General features: G+C 33.2%; 1 protein-coding gene across 1 annotated transcript in view; it reads right to left on the reverse strand.

Moving 5' to 3' along the window:
• Window positions 1-25,521, reverse strand: part of LOC140663380 (uncharacterized) — a 109,049-nt gene extending 83,528 nt beyond the window's left edge. The window contains exons 1-2 of the mRNA XM_072887481.1: window positions 25,014-25,521; window positions 22,093-22,226 (exon numbers count right to left, since the gene is read on the reverse strand). The gene's annotated coding sequence lies outside the window, so the exon portion shown is untranslated. The remainder of the gene's footprint in view (window positions 1-22,092; window positions 22,227-25,013) is intronic.
• Between the last annotated feature and the right edge of the window lie 330 nt (window positions 25,522-25,851).

Consider the following 25,851-nt stretch of genomic DNA (forward strand, 5'->3'; position numbering starts at 1 on the left):
TCCACAACGTCGCAGTATTTCTCGTATTCCTATTACGCAAATGCCAATTCGTTCCCTCCCCTCGCGTAACCTCGATTCTCGTGCACATCTCTCCTCTCTCGGCGCGGGGAACAATGGCGCCATTACGGGCGTCGTCATCGTACTCACGAGTTTCTCAGCACGCCAGTCGCTTGGTGTTACCGCGATTTTCACGAAAGCTGCACGTACAATGGCTTCGTGTTCCGCTCGTCTTCTCAACAGACGTTGTTTGAGACGCGCACTATCGATTAATCGACAAACGATAACACGTTATCCATTACGGATAGCTTTCTCTCTCAGTCTGTCTCTACGCTTTACATTCTATATATTTAAAGCGAATAAATTTAATATTATTTCGATAAGACATCTGTGTTACTATTTATACCATTAATCAAGAATACATTTTTTGTCTAGCATTATTCTAAAGAATTATATATGATTGTATCATTTTTTATGAATATCATCTTATATGCAATGCACGTCAGAGATATAAAGATAGATATGCTGATTAAATTTTTAAAATAATATCAATATTTTTCTTTCTTTCTCTCTAAAAATATATATATATATATATATATATATATATATATATATATATATATATATATATATATATATTGTTAAAATTTGTACGTCTACTTAAACATTCTGTTTTTAATATTTCATAGTGAGTCTTGAAAAGTTCATCCAAAACGTGCCTTCTTCTCCAGAATGCGTTAGCAAACTATAACGAGGACCGTTTGTATTCCACGGAAGACACTCCGCGGAGCAGAGCCACCGAGGTCCCCGGTTATTGATCGGTGCTTAGCTTGCTAGCCGGCTGATTTTACTCCGGCCGGAGGAGGACCATACTGAACACACGTGTGTGTGTATTTGTGTGGGACAACGTACGGATACTGTTAGCCTACATGGCTGTCGGAGCGCACACATAGCGGTATACGCACGTACGTGAACTCAAACACGGACGAACGCCCGTCGACGCCGACGGTCGCGTTCCCCGCACACACGTATATTCGAGGTGCACACGTGCGAGGTCGAACTGCCGCCGCGGAGGGCTCCAACTTCGGGCCGGAGGATCCGATGTAGGTGCTTTCGTAGCCAGGCAACCCGGGCGCTCGTTCCACAGTCGCGTAACCACACCCTCGATTCACCAATTTATTATTCATCTAATGACTGTTCACGAGCGCGCGCACGGGCTTTCCTCCCCACGCGCGTGCATTCCTCCTCTCGCGCGGTACGACTTCTTTTTTAAGCCCAGAGGCTATGAATTGTGATGTCTCAGAGGAATACAATCGCAAGTGTGAAAAAGTAGTTTTTAATGTTGAACAATAAGCTCTATTCAATTATTAAGTATTGGAAAAATATTTCGTTCTTCTGGCAGAATTGTTGACATTAGATTTTCACATATAAAAAATTCCACGTTTTTTAAAGATATTTTTAAATATTAAAACTATTTATAAAAAAAAAAAAAAAATATATATGTAGCAAATTTACCGAGCATAATGCAATGTGTTCTGTGATATAAAATCATAATTATATATTTAATATGAAAATTATAAATTAAGGAAAAAATTAGCATTAAAAATTTAAGCCTTTTTTATGGACTTTAATACTTTATATTAAATGTATATACATTATGTATATATATATATATATATATATATATATATATATATATGTATATCGTTTTAGAATTATAAAGATTATAAAGATAATGCAACTGCAAACAGTGTCACATCCTTCTTACGTGGAACATGACTGAGAACGAAAAAAAAAAAAAAAGAACCAGAAGCGATCGATAATCCATGACACCTGAGACATCGCAAACGCGATGACATTACGATTCTGTCGCATCCCTGACCGAAAGCTTAGCTTCAAAGCTTGTAAAATGATGAGAAAGAGAGAGTAAGAAAGAGAACAAAGCAGATTATCGTGATGACTTCTCTGCGCTTGGCAATCGAATTCGACACGAACCTTTTTCCTCCCCATGGGCGCGTTTCGTGGTCGTAACAACGGCCGATCATCCATCCACCCCCACGTCCGCGTCCATCGTCGTCGACCATCACCCGGGATGGGGACGGCGCCAAGGTACGAATGCGAGAACTTACGGGGAAGCCCTAATGATCGAGCGCTTCTTCCTCGAACCCCAGGAATCTGATTCGATCGAATGAAAGAGACAAGGAGAGAAAGAGAGAAAGGGTGAGAGAGGGTGGCCGAGGACGAGGGCGCCGGGGAGGAAGCAGGGCTCTCCGGCTGGATGGGCGGGTAATGGTCGGATGGGTGGTCGGTCTGTAGGCTAAAGTCAGATCTCCAAGGTTTCATAGGTGTGTTGGGCACAAACAGTTGCCAGGTAACCAGCTAGGGAGGCGACCGGTCAATACCTCGGGCTCTCGACGCTCGGGCTCACCTCTGCATGAGCTAAAACGTCACCGGCGGCGGAGAGAGAGTTGCTCTCTCCACCTGTCTCACCCTTCTACCCGCGCGCACGTTCAACCTACCCTGGGTTGGCTTCGCCCTCGGACGTGCACAGCAAAGCACACCACAGCAGCAGCAGCAGCAGCACCACCGTCACCGTCGCCGCCACCGCCGCCACCGCGTCCCCCACTATCGACCATCAGACCGCCACCGTCACCGTCACCACCGCAACCTCCGCGTCTGATAACGACGGTGGTTCTGTCCGCCTCGTCGTTTCCACGTTTCCCGATAACTGCCGGACCTTAACTATTAACGTAGGGGAAGTTATTCTCTCCCTTCCGTTGTGACCGATAACGTTCATAGAAAGTAACAAGCCAGCTGACGTTTCATGAACGCGAGCGCGTATCATCTGTTTGAAAATAATAATGGTTTTTTAAAAAATTTTCAACAATATATATAGACAAGAAAGATACATATATATCAAAAAATTCCATTTCTACCCGTGTGGATAAAATTTATTTACATGATTCATCCGATGAATGGAATCAACATTTATATTTTACAAGATATTCTCGTATTGTACAAGAAGAAAAATCAAACAAATATTTTTTTTCTATGTCGTGTAAAAGCATCTGACAGTCTGATAAATGATATTCCGACACGTAAAAAATAGGAGCAACGTTATTTTTCCTTCTAAGAAAGGAAGTTTCCGATTGGTAGGCGCGCAATGTTTTTCAGCATGTGATAGCGTGTTATTAAAAAGATCCGAATCTAAATATTTGACTAACAAGAAAAGGTATGGAAATGTCCCGCTCCGATTTTAATGCGCTTTGAATATGTTGTAGTCTAGGTCAAAACAGGAGACACGTATTTTTTTATACATGCTGTTTCGGCCGTTATAAGAGGGTGAAACACCCACCCTTTTGAGAAAAATCGGTTTTTATATTTCTGAGCAAATAAACGTCGAAATGGTAAGAGATATAAAAAAAAGTTTCGAATAAAAGTTTTATGATTTTTAATGTACTTTAAAACTGTATAATCAGATTTTTCGAAAATGTCATTTTTCGAAATCCCCCCTTTAATTTTTAACAATCTGATTATGCAGCTTTAAAGTACATCTCCTATTTTGACCTAGACTACAACATATTTAAAGCGAATTAAAATCGGAAGAGGACATTTCCATTTACCTTTTCCTTGTAAATTCAACGTTAATGTAGAATAATATCAAGGTCACATGTAGATTTTTCATAATATGTGAACGTGAGAGTATAAGCAGATTCACCATGTGATGAACATTTGACTAAGCATTCATGAATAGTGTATATATATACTAAACGATATACATATGACGAACACACGCGCAGATAACTAATGGGTATTCATGATAATTGATCACTGATAGTACTGTGTAAATATCAAATATACATCTCCAGAAAGGAAGAGACAATATTTCGGGGAAGTTATAATTTTTTGCTCGGAGAAAGAATGATTCAACGTAAAATTCCGTTAAAAACTTCGACTTGCATGAGATGACGTAATTTTATCGTTTTCTATTTTCAGTCGAGCTTTCGCGAATGCGCGAACTAACAATAAGTCGTGCAGATATGTGTGTATATATGTGCGTACGATTCTTGGCGTCGTCGGACCGTCGCCGTTAAACCTTTCACCCTCGTTTCTCGGAATAACATCAACCAATCATTCAACAGCCTCAATTTCGAAATTATACATTCGAACATATCTATGCATATTTTTTTACGTTTATTAAGGTAGAGATTAGAATTTTAAAAACTGATAAATTATGTTTTTGTAGAGATATGACAGACAAATGACAAAGATAAATATCTTTCAAAATTCGAACTTTTCATTATTTTTTTATGTATAATTGAAAGATAAGAATCGAGTACAATAGCAGCGATTATTTAGCACAAAACAATGTAATAGTTTTTTTGCATCCACGTTATATATGTGTATAGACGTAACTATGTTCCTGTTAATATATGCATTGCCTGTATACCGCATGCATACGTAAATTCTTGTCGTAACTTCGGCCATAAACCTATGCGATGGCCTACTTCCAAATTTTACGGTTGCCAAACCTTTGGTCTATAACAAACTCATTTTTTATCAAAGAATCTCTCGAAAAAATATATTGTCTTTTTAATAAATTTAAATCTCGGAATTTATTAAAAAAATAATTAATAATTCCATATGTAAAGTTGCTGTGCTATTATTACAATAAGAAAGGTTTTTTTTAATCTTTTTTATTTTATACAAAGCTCAAAATATATCATACGTTTGAACCCCAAGACGAACATGTCACGTTGATATATATTGTCAAGAAATAAATATCTAATGATGCAGTCACACGTCGTTTTTAGTTATCATAATTAATTTTAATATTTAGATTTTATCGTCATTCGTTGTTTTTCATTGTCCGTTACTTTGAATATACTGTATTATATCTTTCACATACGTCAGTACATTGCGTGTTCAGCCGCCGAGCTAACTCGTTACTTGTCCGTTCGCTTCTCGGAATCACAACCACAAGATACCCTGCGCGAGGAAGCCCCTGGGACGCTCAAAGGGGTGTTCTCGTTCTCCTCGTGATATCAAACGCTGACGATTTTATATTTATATATTTTTTTATTTTTACAGATTATATTTGTGTAAGATAGAAAAAGACTGACTTTATAGAAATAAATGTAATAAACTATAGAATTCTAGAGCAATATTGCAGTGTTATTTTATATATCAGATGAAAATCCTCATTTATACTCTCAACTTGTCGTTTTTGAATTTTATAAATCACAAATATAGTGATAAGTATAGCTTACTTAATTTATAAAAACTTCATCATTTATATGTGTTAAATATGTATACATAATTCTATGTAAAACTTTTTATAAAATAAAAAATAATATACATATAGAAGCAGTGTATTATTCTTTTTTCTTAAAACACATGAAATAATTAATCTTAAAACTGAAATTAAATTTAGATTTATCTAAATACAGAGTGTCCATTTTAATTTATTACTTTTTTATTTTTGCAGGATAAAATCTAATAAAAAATATGTTCAGACGAAAGTTGTTTGATTTGAAGAGGGACATAAGATGGTATTGATTTGATCTTGGATAATCGTTTAAAGATAATATGAAGATCATTTTTAATTATTAAATGAACCCTCCTTTTCCTTGCATATTCTTATAGATTATTTTGAGAGCTTTTCGAAACACTATAATAAAGTATTTTTTATTAACTACTTTTCGAATTATAAGGCTAAAAAATTACGGTATTTTGAGTAAAGAAAGCAAATAGTTGTCTTAAAGAAAAAATATGTATATATTATATGTAAGTATTAAAGTAAAATTCTCGAAACTGTTTTACAAGATTTTGTATTTTGTGTCAAAATACTATAACTTTTGAGCCTCATAACTTGAAAAATACCGAAAAATACTAAATAAAAAAATACTTTATTATAATGTTTTTAAAAGTTCTTGAAGATATAAAAATAAGCAATAAAAACCATGAAACTCCATTTAAGAAATTGATAATGACTTCATGTGATCTTCAAATAATTATCCAAGATCAAATCATCTTATATCCCTCTTCAAACCAAACAATTTTTCTCTAAACATATTTTTAATTAAACTTTACGACTAGAGACTAGAAAAAACTTTACTAAGCATTTTCTAAAAGTTTTTCACCAACATTTAAAAAAAAAGGTTTTTTCTTTCCTTTAATATAAATGATCTTTTCTAAAAGTTTCTCACCAACATTTAAAAAAAAAAAGGTTTTTTCTTTTCTTTAATATAAATGATCTTTTGTGTTGCTTTCAATAATTTCTCTTTTTGAATTTATATAAAAAAAACTTTTCCCTTTTCTTCATAAATAAATTATCTTTTGTGATACTTTCAACAATTTTCTTTTGAATAATTCTTTTTATTCTGGACCAACATTCATGTAGGTTGGGTCTTTCCTTTTCTTTGAATAATAAGTCTGTTCTTTATTACTAAACTGGCAGGCACTATACTATTAAATTAGTTCAGAAGTATCTTTCTCCTTCCAATATGGAAGGGAAAAGATATGCTCTGAATTACTGTAGCTTTAGTGTAGCCAATTCAGCAATAAAGAACAGATGTTATTGTTATTTGCTTTAATTGTTGAAATTTAGTTATTAACTTAGTTATTTAAAATTGTTAAAATTTGTTTAAAATTTTCACATCACTTCAATCTAAATTATTTATATATAATATTACAATTTGCACACAGATAATTCTCGAATTAGCAAAACTTTAGACAGAAGTTATATGTAACTTCATACAATCATTTGTATATATATTTATCATTTTGTATATTATATATTGTATATTATATAATCGTAGATTCTGATCGTCCTACAATAGAATCCCTTTTGTATAGACGCTACAGAATTGATATTTACATGTGCGTTTTATTTGTCAAAGACATTTTAATATAACAATATGGCGATAATCACAGAGAATATAAAAATCTAAAATCTAAAAATATATATAATAATTAAATAATATAAAATAATTATAATAAAAATAATATTATAATAAATATCATAGTAAATATAATAAATATAATAATATATAAGATAAAATAATTATATATAAAAATTAAATTTCACGATAACCTATCACTATAAAATTTTTTTAGTATAGTTATATTAAATTTTCTCTAAGATTTCTGAAGTTTAGTTAATCTCCTTTGTTATAGAGATTGTAGACGATTATAACTTGTACAATATTAAATCACAATGCTTTACGTTACATAATTTAAATTATGCGCTAGAAACATATTGCCTATTTTGCAAACAAAACAATTAATATGTCCACATAATAATAATGGATTACAAGTGACTCATTAGGTAATTATGTGCACTCGGACGCTGAATACACCTTTCTAATCTCATTGACTATCTTTTAATGGTAAGATATCGCGGCTGACGGTTGTTACGCGAAGGTAACGTGATTGTTAAGATGTGGAAAACGCGTCCATCGGAGTAGAAATAATGACAATTTTCTCTGTGACATAATCGAGGAGCCAGCAATTTTGAAAGCGACACTTCTCCCTCAAGCGACACTTCCTCATAGTGAACATTATTATTGCAACAGTTACAGAAAAAGATCAATGCTTTATTATTGAAAAAAATTTTTAGAAATAGGACATGTTAAAAGAGATCATATATAAAATTGCCTATCTTAGAAAAACATTTCTTGATATATAATAATGTTATTTAATCTTTGTATTATATATACAAAAATATAATAACATTAATGTAACACCACGTTTAATATTTATCACTATTAATATAGTATGGAGATTTAAATTAATAAAGATTTTTGAATTTCGAGTGACAACAACATAAAATGACGCGAATTGTATTTTGCTTTCCATGTAAGAATGTAAATAATGGCATAATTTGAAAAAAAAATCAGTACTTAAAACGGAAATGAGAAATTGACTTAATAGGCTATTTACAAGCAAACCTTTCCCGCGATCGTTAGACGCCTTTCGATTCATAGGATTGATATTTTTGTGTTAAAGATTGTAATAATTTGCTCTAACGAGCTGACTTTATTGCTCAATCAACTCAAGAATTCTTCTGTACAGTTATTTAAATTCAAGCATCTTATGATCCAACAATGTCTCATATATATTTCTATACCGTTATTTGAAATATATTTTGTCCAAATAATGTATTATTTTTTAAATATAACCAGCAAAGCACGAAAATTATCTCAAAAGAAAATAAGAAAAAAGTTTTTTTTAATATACTATATACGTTAATTTTGTTCTTTTGCAAAATGACAAGGCAACAATAATGCATTTTACAGGTACAATTGCTTCACTTCGGTCAAAAATTTTAGTACTTTACACGGATCCCCTCGACTACTTTACAACAGCGGCAGGTTATGTACCCGCGGGCGAGTCGATTCTTCTCTTTCTGCTCTGCGTACATCCGCACCTCGAGTTTATTCCTCACCTGCACTCACCTGTCTTCCGCTCACTTTCCTTACCCTACGTGGACAGCGCTCTACTTTTGTTGCGTTTAAACGATGCGACTCGCACAGTGCCATATATACGCGAGTTTTCACATCGTTTTCGGTCAGAAATACCGCTCGGATACAGTCCCATTAAAAGATTCCTTCCTATCAATTCTCCTCCGCGTTCCCTATCTCACATCCCGCCTAACATTTTAGTTAAAATAAAAATAGATATTTTTGTTTATCAAAGTGACATAAAATTATAACAGTGTTGTGCATAGAGGCGTGATACTTCGAACCTCGGACGTGAAGATTTTTGTAGGAGGAAAAATGGTATCCAATTTCTCTTTACTATTTCTCTCTTTTTCCCTCACATTCGAAATTCAAATCAAATCAAATTTTATCAGTTTAATGAATGCCTACCTGACTCCGTTGTGGAGATCGTTGAACCCAAGGAGGCGCTGACAGGACAGAGAATCTCCCCCCCCCCCCTCCCACATCACAAAAGAGTGCCGAATATACAGGGTGCCCAAACAAAGCTATATATATATGTATCAGTAGCAAAGCTACATTCTTGAGGAAAATTCAAGTGAAGGTTTAATTTAACATCTTCAATGCTAATATATAAGTATAAGAATTTGTTAGTGAACTAAAATTTTAAATTATTAATAAAAAAATTCCCGTATTATGAGAATTTTCGACGAGGTCACGATACAAAGATTTTTTTTTTAGTTTTAAAAATATATTTCTACAGATGACACAATGACTTGTATTGAGAATATTTTTAAATATTCTCTGTGCGCAGTGAGAGAGCAGCGTGGAACATTCTACATAGTCCTTGCATTTACAAGTTTTCTGCGATACACCCATGCTCGGCCGCTAATGAGGGAAATTGATCAAGATGAAGTTTCTCACGCATCCGGGAGCTTTTCTTGTAACTCATCCTCCGCTTCGCATTTCTCATTACATCCAACGGCAATGTGCCGGGCGTGTCGGCGTCGCACGCACATAAGTATACCTATACTCTTTTACGGTCGCTCGTGTCGACGATATTTTTATCGCACCGAAACCGTTCATTTGTAGACACAGACAGTATAACAGAATAACGAAAACGAAAGAATGATTATCAATCCCCGATTTTGTATATATTAATTCCAGCAACTTTTACATATATTTGCTAATTAAAAGTGCGATTTGAGAATGTGATATGCAAAATAAAATAAAGAAAGATTTTTAGCACTTTAAAAGGATCCAAGAGTTTGAAATAATCTAAATTAAAGATATTTTCCAAAATTTAGAGTCATTCTGCACCTGAAGCATTAATGCATATGATGTTCCTCATCTTGCAAACGTTTCGAGCCGTTTATCTGATACGTCGAATGTCACGTTCGCTTACGAATGAAGTAACCAAGATTCAACGGTTCTGATTTGTCAACTAAATTTCGCGCAATGTGATCTGCTACATTTGCTTTACCGCATTGTAATTATAATCCGAGAAGGCTTCCTCGAATTCGTATAGAATGTCATTTGCTTCTCGAGAAATGAATCTCGCGGATGAAGTGTTGGCAAAACATAACAACTGATTTTTCTGTATTTGTCATATATTTACATTCTGTGTATTAATCCATTACTGTAAAATTATTAATAAAATTATTAATAAAAAAATATTCACGAGAGATATTATTTTAAACATACAATCGGCTGACTTTCAAAACAATATTATTTTCAAGTGCACTTTGAAAATGTAACCTACAGTTTTTAATTTAATGCTGCATTTTGATATAATTTGAGAAATTAAAAGAAAAAAAAATTCGCACATGTGTATCTATGTATTTACAAGATATCTGAAATATTTCTGGGCTTTTGATTACAATGTAAGCAATTCTTGTGATATTTATAACTTCACAAAAAAATGCTTAGGTCGCAAACACCTGCAATTTCATAATAAGGTTAAAAACAAGCTATTTAGAAGATAGCATTTTCTTCTGAAACCGGATCTAGATTGTTTTTAAGCCAATAATGACTAATTTATAATATACATTTTTTTATAATATATAATTTTTTAATATTGACAAAGAAATATTCATCAAATGTGTATACAACTTGATTATTTTTATTTAAGAAAGTATATAAAAAAGAGAATGATATAATATCAATATATAGTAAAAATTATTTTTAATCATATTTGTCAGTTTCTATCTTTTCGAATCATGTTGTTCAAATAATCTCCAGTTAAGTTCTTAAATTATAAATTAAATTTAGAATATATATACATCATTAAAAGAAAGAGATACGGTTAAAGAATCCATTAAATAGAAGCTAATAGCACGACCTAAGTATAAAGCATTGACGCTAGTCATGAAATTAACATACATGCATATATATTCATTGTTACATGCATATATATTCGATCGTTTAAAAACCCGATAAAAGATCGAATGAATGCATAATAAGGGAGAATGACCCTTGATTTACTGATCTTTCACCTATCCCAGCCAGGTGTAAATTATTCATTAGGCTCTTCTAAAATTAATCGGTGGATTCATCGGGATGTTGATTCTACCGTCCTTTTCGTTCAAGAGACGCAAGTTAAAACACAAGTTGTGTATAATAGTGTTATAAAAAGCAGGAAGATTTGTGTCACACGTTTTATCGCGTAATCTCATACAAGGTTGCAGAGACGAATCCTAGAGCCTCGACAATTTGGCAACGACTTCTTTTTGCCGAGGAGACAGTGAGACCGTACGCACATGCGTACGCAGATGCGTACATCGCGTCCAGATGTATCCGTGTACGTCGTGATACGCGCGCATTACGTGCATACACGCGCACGCCGTGTGTGGGTCCACCTGAGTGAGCAGACGAGTGAGTGAGCACGGAGGAGAAGGTGTCTCACATGGGTGCCTCTGTTCCCTGCAACACGAGTCCCACAGATGGGGGAGACATCCGGGCAGCTGACGTTCAAATGAAACTGACTGACTGACTTCGGCTTAACCGACTCCACATCCTCCTTCGATTAAGGAGAACTACGTCCGGAGAGCCTGGAGAACGCCCAACACTGGGGGATTTGCGCGCCATCAAATTATTTCGTCGATATGCTCGGACTAGAGCCGCTCTCCGCCTTAAGTATTCTCGACTATTCGCCGTGATTATGGGATGTGTATCGTGGGAAGAAGAATGTTTTATGATCTTTTTTTTTTTCTTTGTTCGAGGCCCTTTCGTGTATTCTGAGATTCTGAGTCATACACTTCGTTAATTTGTCAAAGCGCGCGTATCAAAGATTAATTTCATCTGTGTAACTACGAATCGATTAGATAATCGCGTTAAATTGCTTGCGTCCTGAGCTCTTTATTAATCTTTTAAAGCACGATATTATGATATTAAGTTACATTTTTAATCCGTTCTTAATTTCTTGACTATTTTATTTCATATAATAAACGCGGTGGATAGCAATATGCAATAGAGTTATCTCTTTTATGTTATTTTTTTTTTTATTATAAATGTTGATAAGAGAATCAATTAGAAATTAATATTATAAATTTTAGGTTCATATTTGTAAATTTTTTCCATATATATATTTTGTGACAGATATTTAACTTTATATCTTTCAAGTTACACACACACACACACACACACACACGCACGCACAAGTTTCTTACATATTTTTTAAAGATCAAAACTCAATTCGAGCAGTCGTGAGCATATGTGATAATCGAGTTGCTGAATAACGAAAGATCATCTTGCATCTATATTTTCCCTGACACTGGAAATCCGAGCGAATGTTTGTAATATGAACGATGCTCCACAGTTCCACAAGGCACTTGTGCGCTTGCTAGCGTTTGATTAGAGACAAAATACAATATATGCCGAATCTAAAATTTATTAAATTAAAATAAAATTTGAAAGAGAGACTGCGCATATATCCATGCGATTTTTATTAACATGTTCAGCTTATAATTCAGTAGCTGACGATGAGTTATCACTTATACTCTTATACACAAATATTTGACATATTATGTAGCCTCTTTTCATTATAGCTCTTATGCCGTATTGTTTTAAATTTTGTATGTCTTTATACAAATAAAACATTTTGTATGTACATCCAGATATATCGCGCAAGAAGTACACATGTATAATTTCCTCAACGCAAATTAATTGCAAAATTTTATCGAGAAAATCAATAATTCTCTACGATTATCTCAATCTACCCAGTTGCTAAACTTGTAATCAAAACGTCTTATCGTAATAACACCCTTGTTAAGTGAAGTTTTATTGCCATGTAATAAGTTGCAATTAGTAATACGGCCGGCACGAAAAATTACTCGGGTTAAGCTTTCTCGCGTCGTGAAAACGCGCTAGTGTAGGGTTTATCCGCTAAAATTGCGTGGCATATACAGCCGCATGCGAGCACGCAATACCGCGCTTTCAGGGAATCTACTTACCAAAAGGAAGATATCAATGAGACACACGAGTTACACTATGTATCGTCTTAGTATCGCGCGCATGATCGTGTAATTCGTGTAAAATGATATGCGCGAGTTGAACGACTTGTAACCCTAAGCGCCGATCGAAAGCCATTCGTCTCATTACGCATCAGATTTTGCTTATATAGTACGTCCATGAATCGCATTCGCGAATAATTGCGTCTCGAATAAAAGCCGATAAGAACACGGGAATGTCACGTCGCGGAGAATCTGCACGTCAAGTATGTATCTCTTTGAAAAAAAGTCTTCGTCTTGTCATAATTTATATATATATATATATATATAGCTTTCCTCCTTTGCTCTTTTTATTTATGGCAAATAAATTAATAAAATTAAATATCTAATACCATATGTATGAGAAAATGTATAAATATATGTGAAAATAAAATTTTAATATTAATCTTACTTATTCTTATTCAACATTTATCTTCGTTTCTAGAAAAGACCGGCAATCGTAAGTAATTTTCAAAGATTCTCTCTTGTCCCTATCCGAAGGAACAGTCGTCGCTCGAGCAGGATACCATAGGGCACGACACGGCCAGAGATGGTGCGCGCCATTTGTACGAGGGGAGGACAGAGGAAGTAGAGAAAAAAAGAGAGATAGTGTACCCCAGGGACGGGGAGTAGTCCGCCGAAAGAGTGAAAGAGAGAGAGAAAGAGAGAGAAAGAGAGAGAATGAGGGAGATGTAGAGCAAGAAGGGAAAGGAGATAGTGAGGGGTCAGGTAGAGAGGGAGAGCTCTGTGAGACTCGCGTGAGGGCGAGCGGGATCGAGAGAGCGAGCAAGAGACAAAAGGGAGGGAACGGATAAGAGGAAGCGTGGGCACTCAGGTGTGACTCTCCCGCGGGTTCTCCTGTGCCTCTCCTTGCCAGCAGCAACAGATACGCGGACCTTGGTCTCTCCCCGCGCGCGTCCGGAAGTGCTCTTTATCTCTGTCGGGTCTGTCCCCTTCGCCCGTACGTACGTACACGCGCGCGCACATTCGTCTCTACTTTCCGCACGCACACGCGCGTGCATGACACACATGTAGTAACGTATAACGTAACTGACAAAATTGCTGAACCACTCTCGTTCCTCGTTTTCTCGTGAGATCTTTAACTATCTCCCCCTCGTTTTTAATGAATTTTCCGTAATTATGTTTGATCATTGTTTCACTTCATTTTTTAATTCCCCAAAGAAACCGTTTTAATTTGTGCCAGAACCTTCTAATAATTTTACAAATATAATTATTAATGTTAATTTTCGGAATTTAATCACATTTTTCTTTGCAATACACTTAACTTCTTTGCATTCACTTTCTCTCTTTATTCTTGTTTGTTAAATTAAAAGTAGCACAGAAAAAAATCTGTTTATATTTTTATTATAAACTTTATATCTTAAAAATTATCTAACTTTTGATAAAATAATGTAACGTAATGTAATTCGCGTGATGTAACAAAATTTACAAATATATATAATAAGGATATACATATATGACTACACAGATTATGGTTTTAAAAGATAACAAGATAATTCAGTCCTTCGTGTTTTAAATATTTAACAAATAATTGTTAGATATAATAGCAAAAGTTTTAAAATGTTTTATAATAACAATTTAAAATAACAATTTGATATAAAAATCTTTCCGTTAGATTCTATTAATATCTTTAAGCGAATAAAAAACGTATATATAAAAATATATATAAAAATTGTATATATATAAAATTTTTAAATTTCTGTGCTTAAGACTCTGTGTGTTCTTACTCTACATTATCCAAAAAATTATGAGTATTTTGCGTCTCCTAGTGATATCAGACAAACAACGCGTCACCCTTTACTTCGTATCCCGGACATCGACTCAACGAAATTTCCTGGTGTACGCGGACAATCGACGCGACGGTTAACAGCAGGTGTGCATATGTATCAATATACCGACATATTGTACGGTGTGCATGATATAGATGTCTATATCTAATCATAAACAACTTTGCGATATTTAAAAAAAGAAAAAATAGAAATTACCCATCAAAACTAATTACAAAAAATTTTTTTTCAAAATTTATAAATATTGAATTCACATATGTGTATTCTTTTAAAAATAGATAAGTATTCGGAAAAATTATTAAATATTTAATATTCTTGAATTTCCTTTCGAAAATGTAATGATAAATTAAAGAAACATTTTAAATAACCATATAAACAATGTACAATATAATTATACAGAAAGAGAGAAAAGAGAAGAGAAAGTAAGAATTAATTTTACATTTAAAAAATTATATTTATAAAAATACCCGTGAAAATGTAAAGTTAATGAGATAAAAAAAAGAAACAAAGATCTAATAAATAGGTAAATGTAGAAAAAGCAGGGATAATATAATCATGATCCAACGAGAGGGAACGTAATGGTAATATTCATGCAGTTTTGAGAAACTTCCGCTCGTTTCGTTTCATGTGCAAACAATAAAGTATGTCTGTAGGAGAGAGATTGTATCAATTTTGTTTATGGATCTCTTTAGCAAAGCATATGACGAAAAAAAAAAAACGTATCACGAGAGCGAAATAAATGGTACGGCGGAATAGTTGCTTCTCCGGTCAGTCTTAATCGGATGAAGAGATCAACATGCTGGACAAGCTTCCCGGCTTTGCTAGCCTCTAGTCATGTAACGTACAATAACGCATAATACAAAGTTCCTAGCCTACCTTATTTAATTGTTTATAATCATAATTACTCGCACGTGGAGGAAGTTGAGCGCTAATAAAAATTTATCTAACAATAAGATCTTAAATTTAGGATCACAACTAAACAAGTTTTTTTTCTCGGATTCTTTAACTCTCTTTACGATATCTTTATACTCTTTACGATATCATATAATCTTACAATGATTTATGATAAACAATTTTGTGAATATATTTTCTTAAATAATTAATACAAATCACAAAAAGAATAAAATTCACAAGTTACATTTGTAAAATCTTTGTAATACAGGAAAAGAAATAAAACAGAGGATATGATTATTACATTGCATATATAACAACGATGCTAATAACTCGAGTTAATATTTAATTTGATGAAAATTTTCTATAAAATAATGAAATATATGTCAGTAGTTATTCTCCTATATTTAGTTTCTAAAAAAGGTGACGTAGAAATGATTGGTATAACGTATGGTGATATATAATTCTTTGCATCCATAATACATCTCTCTCTCTCTCTCGCTTTCTCTGCACATAATATTAAAATAAAGTAAACTGTTAAATCGTTAAATTCCTTCTCAGTAAGCCACGATTATATCTCCAGCGTTACCATGACCGGGGAACCATGAGGGGCGGATCGCGCGCGCAAGAGACGAGGGGACTAAAATAATTACGGGAAACGGAGGTTTAGAGAGCACCGAAGAGGAAAGGAAGAGAGAAGAGACGCGAGAAGAATGAGGGAGACAGAGGAGAGACGAGAAGAGATGTCGGAGAGAAGCAATGCTAATTCCCGACTTGGAGAGTGAGTCGGGAGCCTCCGAGAGGTTTCTCACCTTCTACGGTTTCCCTCCTCCAACCGACGCGAGGGCCACTCGCTCGTCGCTCGTCGGGGATGACTCTACTTTGTACAACGTCGACTAATCCGTCGAGTTCCACTCAAATGTGATCAATTAATTTTTTAATATAATTTTATCTATCTCAATCGTTTATTTAAAAAAAAGTAGCATTAACATTGAATGGTTTAGTAACGTTACATATTTTTTTGGGAAAAAAGAGAAATTATTTATAAAATTTAAAAACTATATATAAATAATAAATATAAGATACAAGAATGTATGTGTACACACATACACACACACACACACACACACACACACGCACGCACGCACACACACACATATATATATATATATATATATATATATATATATATATATATATCTGTGTATTAATTTAATTAACAAAAATTAAATAAAATAAAATGTTTATTACTCAATTAATAACGAGATAAAAATATGCAATATTATAAAATTATAATTTTAATATTATGCGTCTCCAATATTTACATGTTAATCTATAAATCTATAAGTATAGATTATCAATTAATTACACATTTGTATTTAATTTAATATAAATAAATGTGAGTTATAATTTTAATAGCATTTGTTTTCAAAGTTTGCTTAATCCATCAATAGAATGATTTATAATTTTTATCATGGATTAATTATATAATAATGTAGGTATTTTCACGTATAATCAAACAAATATATACACGTGCGTGTACCGGTGAATACTCATCAAGATCGTAGAAATCATGTGACACCTAGCGGATATCACATAAAACGTGCAATACTTAGATGATAACTAAAATATTATGAAAATTTTCAAAGTAAGTTTTTGCATAATTTTTATAAATTGATTTTTCAAAAATCCTTCCTAGCTATGCCTATATTATTTTGTTTAGGAAAAATCTTAACACACACGCATATAAAAATCTTTAATATTTATGATGATTTATAAACTGATAAGACAAATAACTCTATCAAATATCATTAAATTTAAAGAAAGGAGAGAAAGGGAGAGAGAATACATTTATAATTTTCTTAAATTTCTCTCGTTATAAAAAAATAAATAAAATAAATATCTTTATTCAAAAACGTTTCTTTAGTTTCTTCAAAAAGTTTTAGTTTACATATTATTGAACTAAATTAATTACCATCAAAGAAAGTTGATGTGTAAATATTATATATTATATATAAAAAGGATTTAAACCGCACAATCTAAAAAGATTAATATAATAATCGAAAATCTGTTTTTTTTCAGGTTTGTCATTTAACGAACAGTTACGATCGCAATGCGAGAAATGCTACATTCATCTATCCTGACGAAGCAGAACGACCGTTACATCGTAAAGCTCATCGCACACAGATTTACATAAGTGCATAAACACAAGGTATATATAAGTGTCTTACGACTAATGAAACACTCAAAATAAATTCTGCGCAACGATATATCGAGCTTATGTTGAGCGTTTCATTGGACAAGACGCTTATGTGCTACTATTATGTCAATTTGTGCGCGACAGTCTTAAGTTCTGTCAGCCAACTTCTCTTCTGCATCGATGATCAAAGAGAGAAAACCACGCTTGAGCGTCTCTAATATGCCCCATTCGCGATCGTTCGGAAAGTTGTTGCGTATTTCTCGATAAAAGCACTTCCCGAACACTCGAGTGAAATGTACTCATTTAGAACGGATTGCACCAGTCGTCAATTAGCGCTAATCGCGGTTAATTTTCCTTATATGCATGTAATGCGTATAACTAGGTCCATGATCTAGCTGAGAAATAGTTAAGTCAGAGAGTGACTAAAGTTGAAAGATAACAAATCTATAAATATTAAATCTAGATTTTAAACCTTAATTTCTGAGTCATCTGCTTCTTTAATGTAGCTTTATAATTTTCTCATGTTATATTCATAAAAAATAAAATGTTTCGATACCAATAGAACAAGATTATATTATGTATCTATAAATGTGTATATCAAAATAATTATAATTAATATAATTTATCATAGAGTGTAAATAATACACATTATCTTCATCCCTATATATTCTACAGAATAGAAAGATGTCGATATCGCGCAGAAACGATTTATCTCGAAATAATTATCTTGAAATCTTTCGAAATTGTAGCAGATGATTTGACGGATCATAGTTTACAGATGCTGTCCATCTGTAATTGACGGAAATTATCGATACTGTAATGTTCGGGTACTAGCCGGAAGTAAAATCCACATGTATCATGCATCGCAAAACGTCGAAGAGAAGGGGAAAGGAGACAAGGGACGACTTTATACTTTCTTAGCAAGCGACTCAATAAATTGATCACGTAAAAGAAACGTATATATACGCAACGGTTTTTTGCATATTCATGTACAGGCATTAGTTTAAACGAACGCAATGGCAATCTTTAAATTGACCCATTTTATATATCAGCATCACGTTAGAAGATACGAAAGATATATTTCCTTCGATTATCATGAAAAACTTCGTTTATCAAAACAACAAATATTATTGAAATAAATCTTATATGTTCATTTCCTCTCGACTAATTAAAACAATTAAATTTAAAAAAATGTATTGAGGATGTCACTTTCTCATTACGTGTCGTAAACTGTGTTTACTTAAGTCGATTATCATGAATCAACTTTTCTACGAAAATGACCTCTATTGCTAGAATTGTATAGTTAGGCTAACGTCATGAATTCAAAAAGTCATGAATATAAAAAGTTTTTTAATCATATTAAAATAAAATGCTTATATGTTAATAATTTTTTTTTAAATTATACATGGCACACGCAATTGCATAATTTTGTTCCAGAAAAAATATTTCTTATCACATATGTCTATTCCGAATAATCGATTCAATACGTATACTCTTTCTCTCTCCTTTCCTTTTTCAGGCTAAAAATAATTCTGGACCTATTACACGAAGCATTTTCTTCGCTACTGTCGCGAGCGACGATCTCCCTTTCCTTCAGTAAAATGAGAAAGCTCAATAAAGTACTGGGTGGCGATCACGATCTCACCGCATCTAAAATCACCCGGCGGTCCTCGTGATTGTATTAATTCACTTGACAGAATACAGAATACGGGACGCAGGGTGTATACAGATGCCCCGTGGGTTCGCGCGTGGATGTATTGTCTTCTCGGCTCCTTTCTCGCATTAGCATAAGAATTCAGCGTGTGCCTGATGCGCCTATCAATCGGCCCCCTCAGTGAATCAAGACTTAAATCTTGCACCATGATCAACCGACAGTCCGAATGTCGAAACGTCGTCATCATCGATCGAGAAATCTGAAACGCGTTGACCCGTAAAACTGACTTTAGGCCCAAATAATCCGGACATTTTAGAAATAAAACAGCCAACGTAACATTGTAATGAAGATGAACTATTAAAGTTTCACAAGGGCACACATTATGTGATAAAAATATTAATACTAAACGACATAAATTATATGTTTAATATCAATGACATATAAACAGGCCAAGAGAATTTAATGGAGAACAATAAACAATAAATAATTAAATTTTTTCTAACTTTTGAGATTCTTGCATATTTTTACTTCTTTTTTTAAAACAAACGTCTCATAGTATATCTCATAGTATATCAATATATTAATATAACAAAAATGAACAAATCTGTCATAATATTGAAAAAATCTATAATTTTAAATATATCTTGTAAAAGCATAGATTAAAAGAGATATAAACCGAAGACCAAGTCTTTCGAAACACGATATGATAATTCAAACCTTTTAAAACACCCACATGTGTAGCATGTTTTACCTAAATTTGTGCGTGCTTAAGAGTCGAGAAGACTGAATCGTTTCGGCGCGAATGTGCGGCTTAAAGTCGAAGTGAGGAACGAAAGGATCGACGATCCAGTGATGGCTCCAAGTCCCAAGAACAGAAATTGTTACGTGCTCGCTCCGGCAGCGTGATCCGAATGCTCATGCGAGCGGCGATCGGCCGCGGTCATCCAGAGCCGAGAGGAGAGACTCACGAGAGTCCCGTAGCGTTACTCAAGCGCGGAGAAGCTTTCTTCGATGGACGACACACACGCATATGTATACGTATGTGTGTATAGTACCGTAGCTGCGCGATGAATAAACGAAGAGAAATCCCGATAAAATAATATTACATATTTTTTATCGCAAGCCTACGTGTTAATAATATAATATAATAATATAATAGAAAATTATAAATATAAAAAATATGACAAAAAAGAAATATATATATATATATATATATATATATATATATATATATATACATATGTAAAAAGTATCCAGAAAAAAGTTATTTATCGCTTACTCTCATTTTCATTTGAAAAATTATTTATTCATTAAAATAAAATTATTTTATTTAAAATTTCGTCGAGGTATCATGATCCTACTTTATAGATTTTAAAGATATTTTGTCAAATTTTATTTTGACGAAAATTTTAAAATCGAGAAAAAGAAGAAGTGGGCGCAAAAGTGCTAGCCACATCGCTGCGCACGTCAAAAGGCGATTGTCCGTCCACGCGGAAGCAGAGAGCTCACGGCTCTGCATCTATCCCTCGATCGCCTCTCACTCGCAGGACACGTACTCGTCGTGTCCCCGTACACGTCCTCGCGTGTCGTAGGCTGTGCGTGTACGCACCACGGTATGTATCACCGCGCCGATACGCGCGCGTATAGATACGCATTGTCCGCTTAGGCTTGCGATGCCGAAACGGCCAACCGGGATGTCAGACGAGAATCTGCGCGACTGTGGTATCGAGGGCAGCTCTCGCGAAGAATTTAAAGAGCAAATCGATCGTAATCTTCTAGGCACGCCCTAAGTCTTCCCGAACGCGCCCATTTTCAATTGCGATTTCTTAAAATTTATCCTTGAACTATTTTGAGAAAGAAAAAGAGAGAGAAATATTATAAGTAAAATAAGTGAGATATTATGATCGATAAGATTGGAACGCGATTAAAAAGATTATGTAATTCATCCTTTCACGAGATTCTGATTTCAATTTAAATAGTAAAGGTATTTTTTCCGAACGTTGTCTCTTTTCAATTTTATTTAGAAAAAAGAATATTAATATTTTATAATCAAAAATCAAAATTAATGAAAAGATATCAAGATAAATTATTTCTGAAAAATATTACGTACTTTCATTATTGGAGTGATACTTATAATTCTTTTGCCTATCCTTATTTATTTAGAAGATCTAAAGTATAACAATACAAGAAAAGAATCTATATTCCAGACAAATCTTCAACTTTACAATTTCTTTTTCTTTTTTCTATTATTTTAGTATTTAACTTTCTTATATCTTTCCGAGATACATATATCTTTTATAGCAAATGAAAAAATACAGTATTTTTCCCTATATCGTAAATGAAGAATCAAATAAATTATATCGATCATCAATCATCAATCATCGCTTTATTATGTGCTCGATTTGACATTAATCACTTCGTTGACATAGCAATAATGCGAACAAGATTTAATCTCTCTAATGCGAATTCGAATAGTTTCGATAAACAATGTTTTGATAAACGAAGTTTCATCACACGAATGAGCTCAGCATTATCTATCGTAGAGCGTTATTCACACTAAAATTCGACAGTGTCCTCTCGCATAATGTCTGGGTATTTAATGCGTTCTACTCACCAAACAGGTAGACGCTTTTATGAATGCGACTGGCATTGTCTGGATGAGACCGCCGAATATGGATGGTAGCCGAAGATGATCAGGAGGGATGAGACTGCTTAACAAATAAGGACGTGACGTAGCAGCGGCTTGACCTATAAGGCAAACGGATTTGCTGTTAATAGTCAATATGCATTAGACAAACAATGAGCGGATCTTTGGGCCGCACACGATGCCAATCGTCTCTCCTCTGCAATGACGTTACAGAGATTTTGAGAAGTTACAGTTATATTTATAAGAATATTATTAAAGACTGTACATTAAACTGTATGCATAAAAACCAATTATATGTTTTATCTTATAAATATCATGTTAAATATCGAATATCAAAACTAAATATCAATGAAATATTTAAAAAAAATTATTTAAAAAAAGTGCAATAAATGTGATAAAATCATGAAGAGAAAATGAAGAGAATAATCTTCAAATATCTATACGTAATTTATACATGTATATATAAATAATATATATGAAAATACATATATAATTATAAATTTTACTTATTCGATATATTTTTCTTTGCATAAACAAGAAAAAAAAGATAATCTAATATTTCAGATAATCGCATAATATAATAGATTAAGAAAAAATATATATATATATATACTTGGAAAGGACAAAAAATAAAAGTACTCAAGTTCGCTCTGAAGTTGAATAATTATCACATGCTCCGTCTTTTATTCGCGTCATTAAATTTTTAGACAAATTATGGATGACATGTATATAGAATAATATATAACCAATTATAGCCAATGTTAAGCGATAAATGAAATAATAAAGTAAGAAAATTTTTGAAAAAAATTTGACGGAGAAAATTTAAATTGATCATGATTCTCGATTTGGAAACTTCAAGTACAGATACAAAAATGAAGGCTAGTGATCATAACATAAAAAATTCCAAGGTATATGCATTGATCTTCCATCGATTTGAATTAAAGCAAGTCTTGTTAATTAATCTTCTTAATTCAGATGCGTGTACCATTATTTTTCCGAGACTTTTTATATTTCTATAATTGCTCTCTGTCTCTTTCGCTAGACTTTGATTATTATTACAGAATAAAAAAATTAATTTATGCACCTTTGAAACTTCTTGAACAATTGATTGATCGACCCGATTACTTACTATTTTGATTCATCTATATTTATTTTTTGTATTTGTTCCAGACTAAGACATTATATTTGGGCATAATGTGTTTTGCAACTAACTGTTTGAGCTCAATCATTTTGGAAGTTGGTTCATATGGCTCATTCCGTCCTATTTCGAAAGCCGCTGTCTTTAATAATTTATTACGACGAAATTACAGTAACTAAGCTCACTAGTCTCATATGATTAAACGACGGAGATATAAGATATTGAAAAATTATTTCTTTAATATAGATTTGAGAATTAAGATAATGATAGCAGACATGCTTGCGGCATTGGTATCAACAATAATGCTAATAATTGGCGATATATATGGAATCCCGTATCTTTATTTACCATGGCTTATCAATACTATCAAAGGAATAGCATTTTATGAAGGACTAGCTCTTTTCAACTTAGCATACAACGTGTTACCTAATGCAAGCATACCAGCAGGGCTGTTCATATTTATAACATTGCTTTTATACGGTAAATATACTGAAAAATGTGCAATTGAGATGAAAAAGTTTTTTTTGTTGATAAATATAACAGAGTTATTTAATTCAAATTTATAGTAATAATCTGTAATATATCGAAGAATTTTTGTTTTTTGAGAATATAAATTTTATTATCTATTCAAGCATCTTTATATATATATATAACATAGGCAAGAAATATATGTAAAATATCATATTCTTAAATATTTGCATTTATTGTAGTATAAATTTTATTACCTTGCTAAATTTAAAAAAAAATTTACTAATTTAAACTTGCAATAAATTATTAAATCGACTATTAATTATAATTGACTTTTACCTTTTTAGTGGAAGAACTATGTATCTGGAAAGATGTTTTAGTGAATTTTAAACGTTGCTGGACAAATTATAATAAAAATAATTTGAATACAAAATCGGCAAAAAAGGTGAATAAAGAATTACGCAATGAAAAAAAAGAAAATCTTAATATATCTTCAGAAAAATTGAAAGATCATCAAGAAGTCATAAAAGTTGTAAAAGACAATTTATCGATTAAAAATCGTCGTAGCAAAAACCTGTTTACAGAAGTGACTGGGTAAATCAATAAATTGACGTATCATAAATCAATATATATGACATATTAATTTCGGTATATTATATATTTAATTAATTCCAACCATCATAATAATAGAATAATAAATAGTTGATGTAAAACCGAATGAAAAGTGTATAGACGGCTAGAGAATTATAGAATATTTTTTTGTATAATACTGTATACAATTAGATTTATATAGAGCTAAATTATTCAGCTAAATATGTTTGCTTAGACTTAAATTTGATTTAAAATTTAAATAATAAAAATCACATCGAGACTATGCACACATGCGTGCATTTAGAAAGAGAGAGAGAGAGAGAGAGAGAGAGAGAGAGAGAGAGAGAAAGGAGAGAGAAAGCGAGAAGCGGGAAGACCGAAAGAGAAGAACGAGAAAGAGAGAGAAGGAGGAAGGAAGACAGAATATATGAAATGTAATTTGCTACGTACGCATAAATTTTTATGACGCTATAAATTGCTCACATTTTCTCGCCATTTTCTTTCGAAACGATTAAAGTATGCAAGAAATAATGTAATATCGAACTTTAATATGGCGTGAAACAGCACACACAACGACCTCTGTTTACTTATATATTGTACTATATGTATGTATACATATATGTGTATGTATATGTAGTTGCATACGCATACGATAAGAATAATATTTCAAAGAGATAAAATGATTACGTACCAATTAATAGTTGCGATGATGGTTCGTCCAATGATTCGTTGACACTCTCTATACCCGATATTCGATTCGCGATGATACGGTCGGCGTCAAAATGGTCAAGACACCACCATTCTTTCAATGATTCCAGGAATGCAACCAATGATATATTCAATAAGGGAATTTGTTTCGCTCGTAAAATGACAAGTTGCCGAGACGTGTAGAGACGCGCGCACATTCTCATATTGAATATTATTTTGCGAACTCTTGAGATCGTTGGAAGATTAAGTATCGCGACAAAAAGATCGTCCGTTTCTTTCTCGCCGAAGCCGGGGAGATAAAGCGCGAAGCAACGTAAACACAACACTGACCGATAATAACGCGCAGATCAATCAATGACGAACAGAGATATCGATTGACGCGTTACGACCAGCCCGACATCGATTTCCGATATTTATCAACGCGTACGATCCATTTTTTCACGCGATCGTAAGACACGACACAAACGCACCTCGCCACTCGGAATACAACGTCCGCGCATGCGCGTACCGCACTTTCTGGTTCCGCCGTCGATTAATAATCCGTTTAACGATCAACCGTGATAGTATGTCCGAAAACAGTTGCGTAGGCGTATCGAGGACGAGAATGCGATGTCTTCTCGCAGGCACGATTAATTTTTAATACATATAAGATGCGAAAAGAGTGGGAAAGTGTCGTTTTATTATTTTGAACTCGGCACGTGAGGCGCGTAACAAGGCGCATGCGCACTTAAATTTTAACACCATAGAATAGAAAAAAATATATAAAGGCTATAGAGTGTGAAACATTAGCGTCAGATACGCGTCATAAATACCGACCGTTG

Source organism: Anoplolepis gracilipes, chromosome 3 (assembly GCF_047496725.1).
Source record: "Anoplolepis gracilipes chromosome 3, ASM4749672v1, whole genome shotgun sequence".
In the NCBI taxonomy this organism is placed as follows: Eukaryota; Metazoa; Arthropoda; class Insecta; order Hymenoptera; family Formicidae; genus Anoplolepis; species Anoplolepis gracilipes.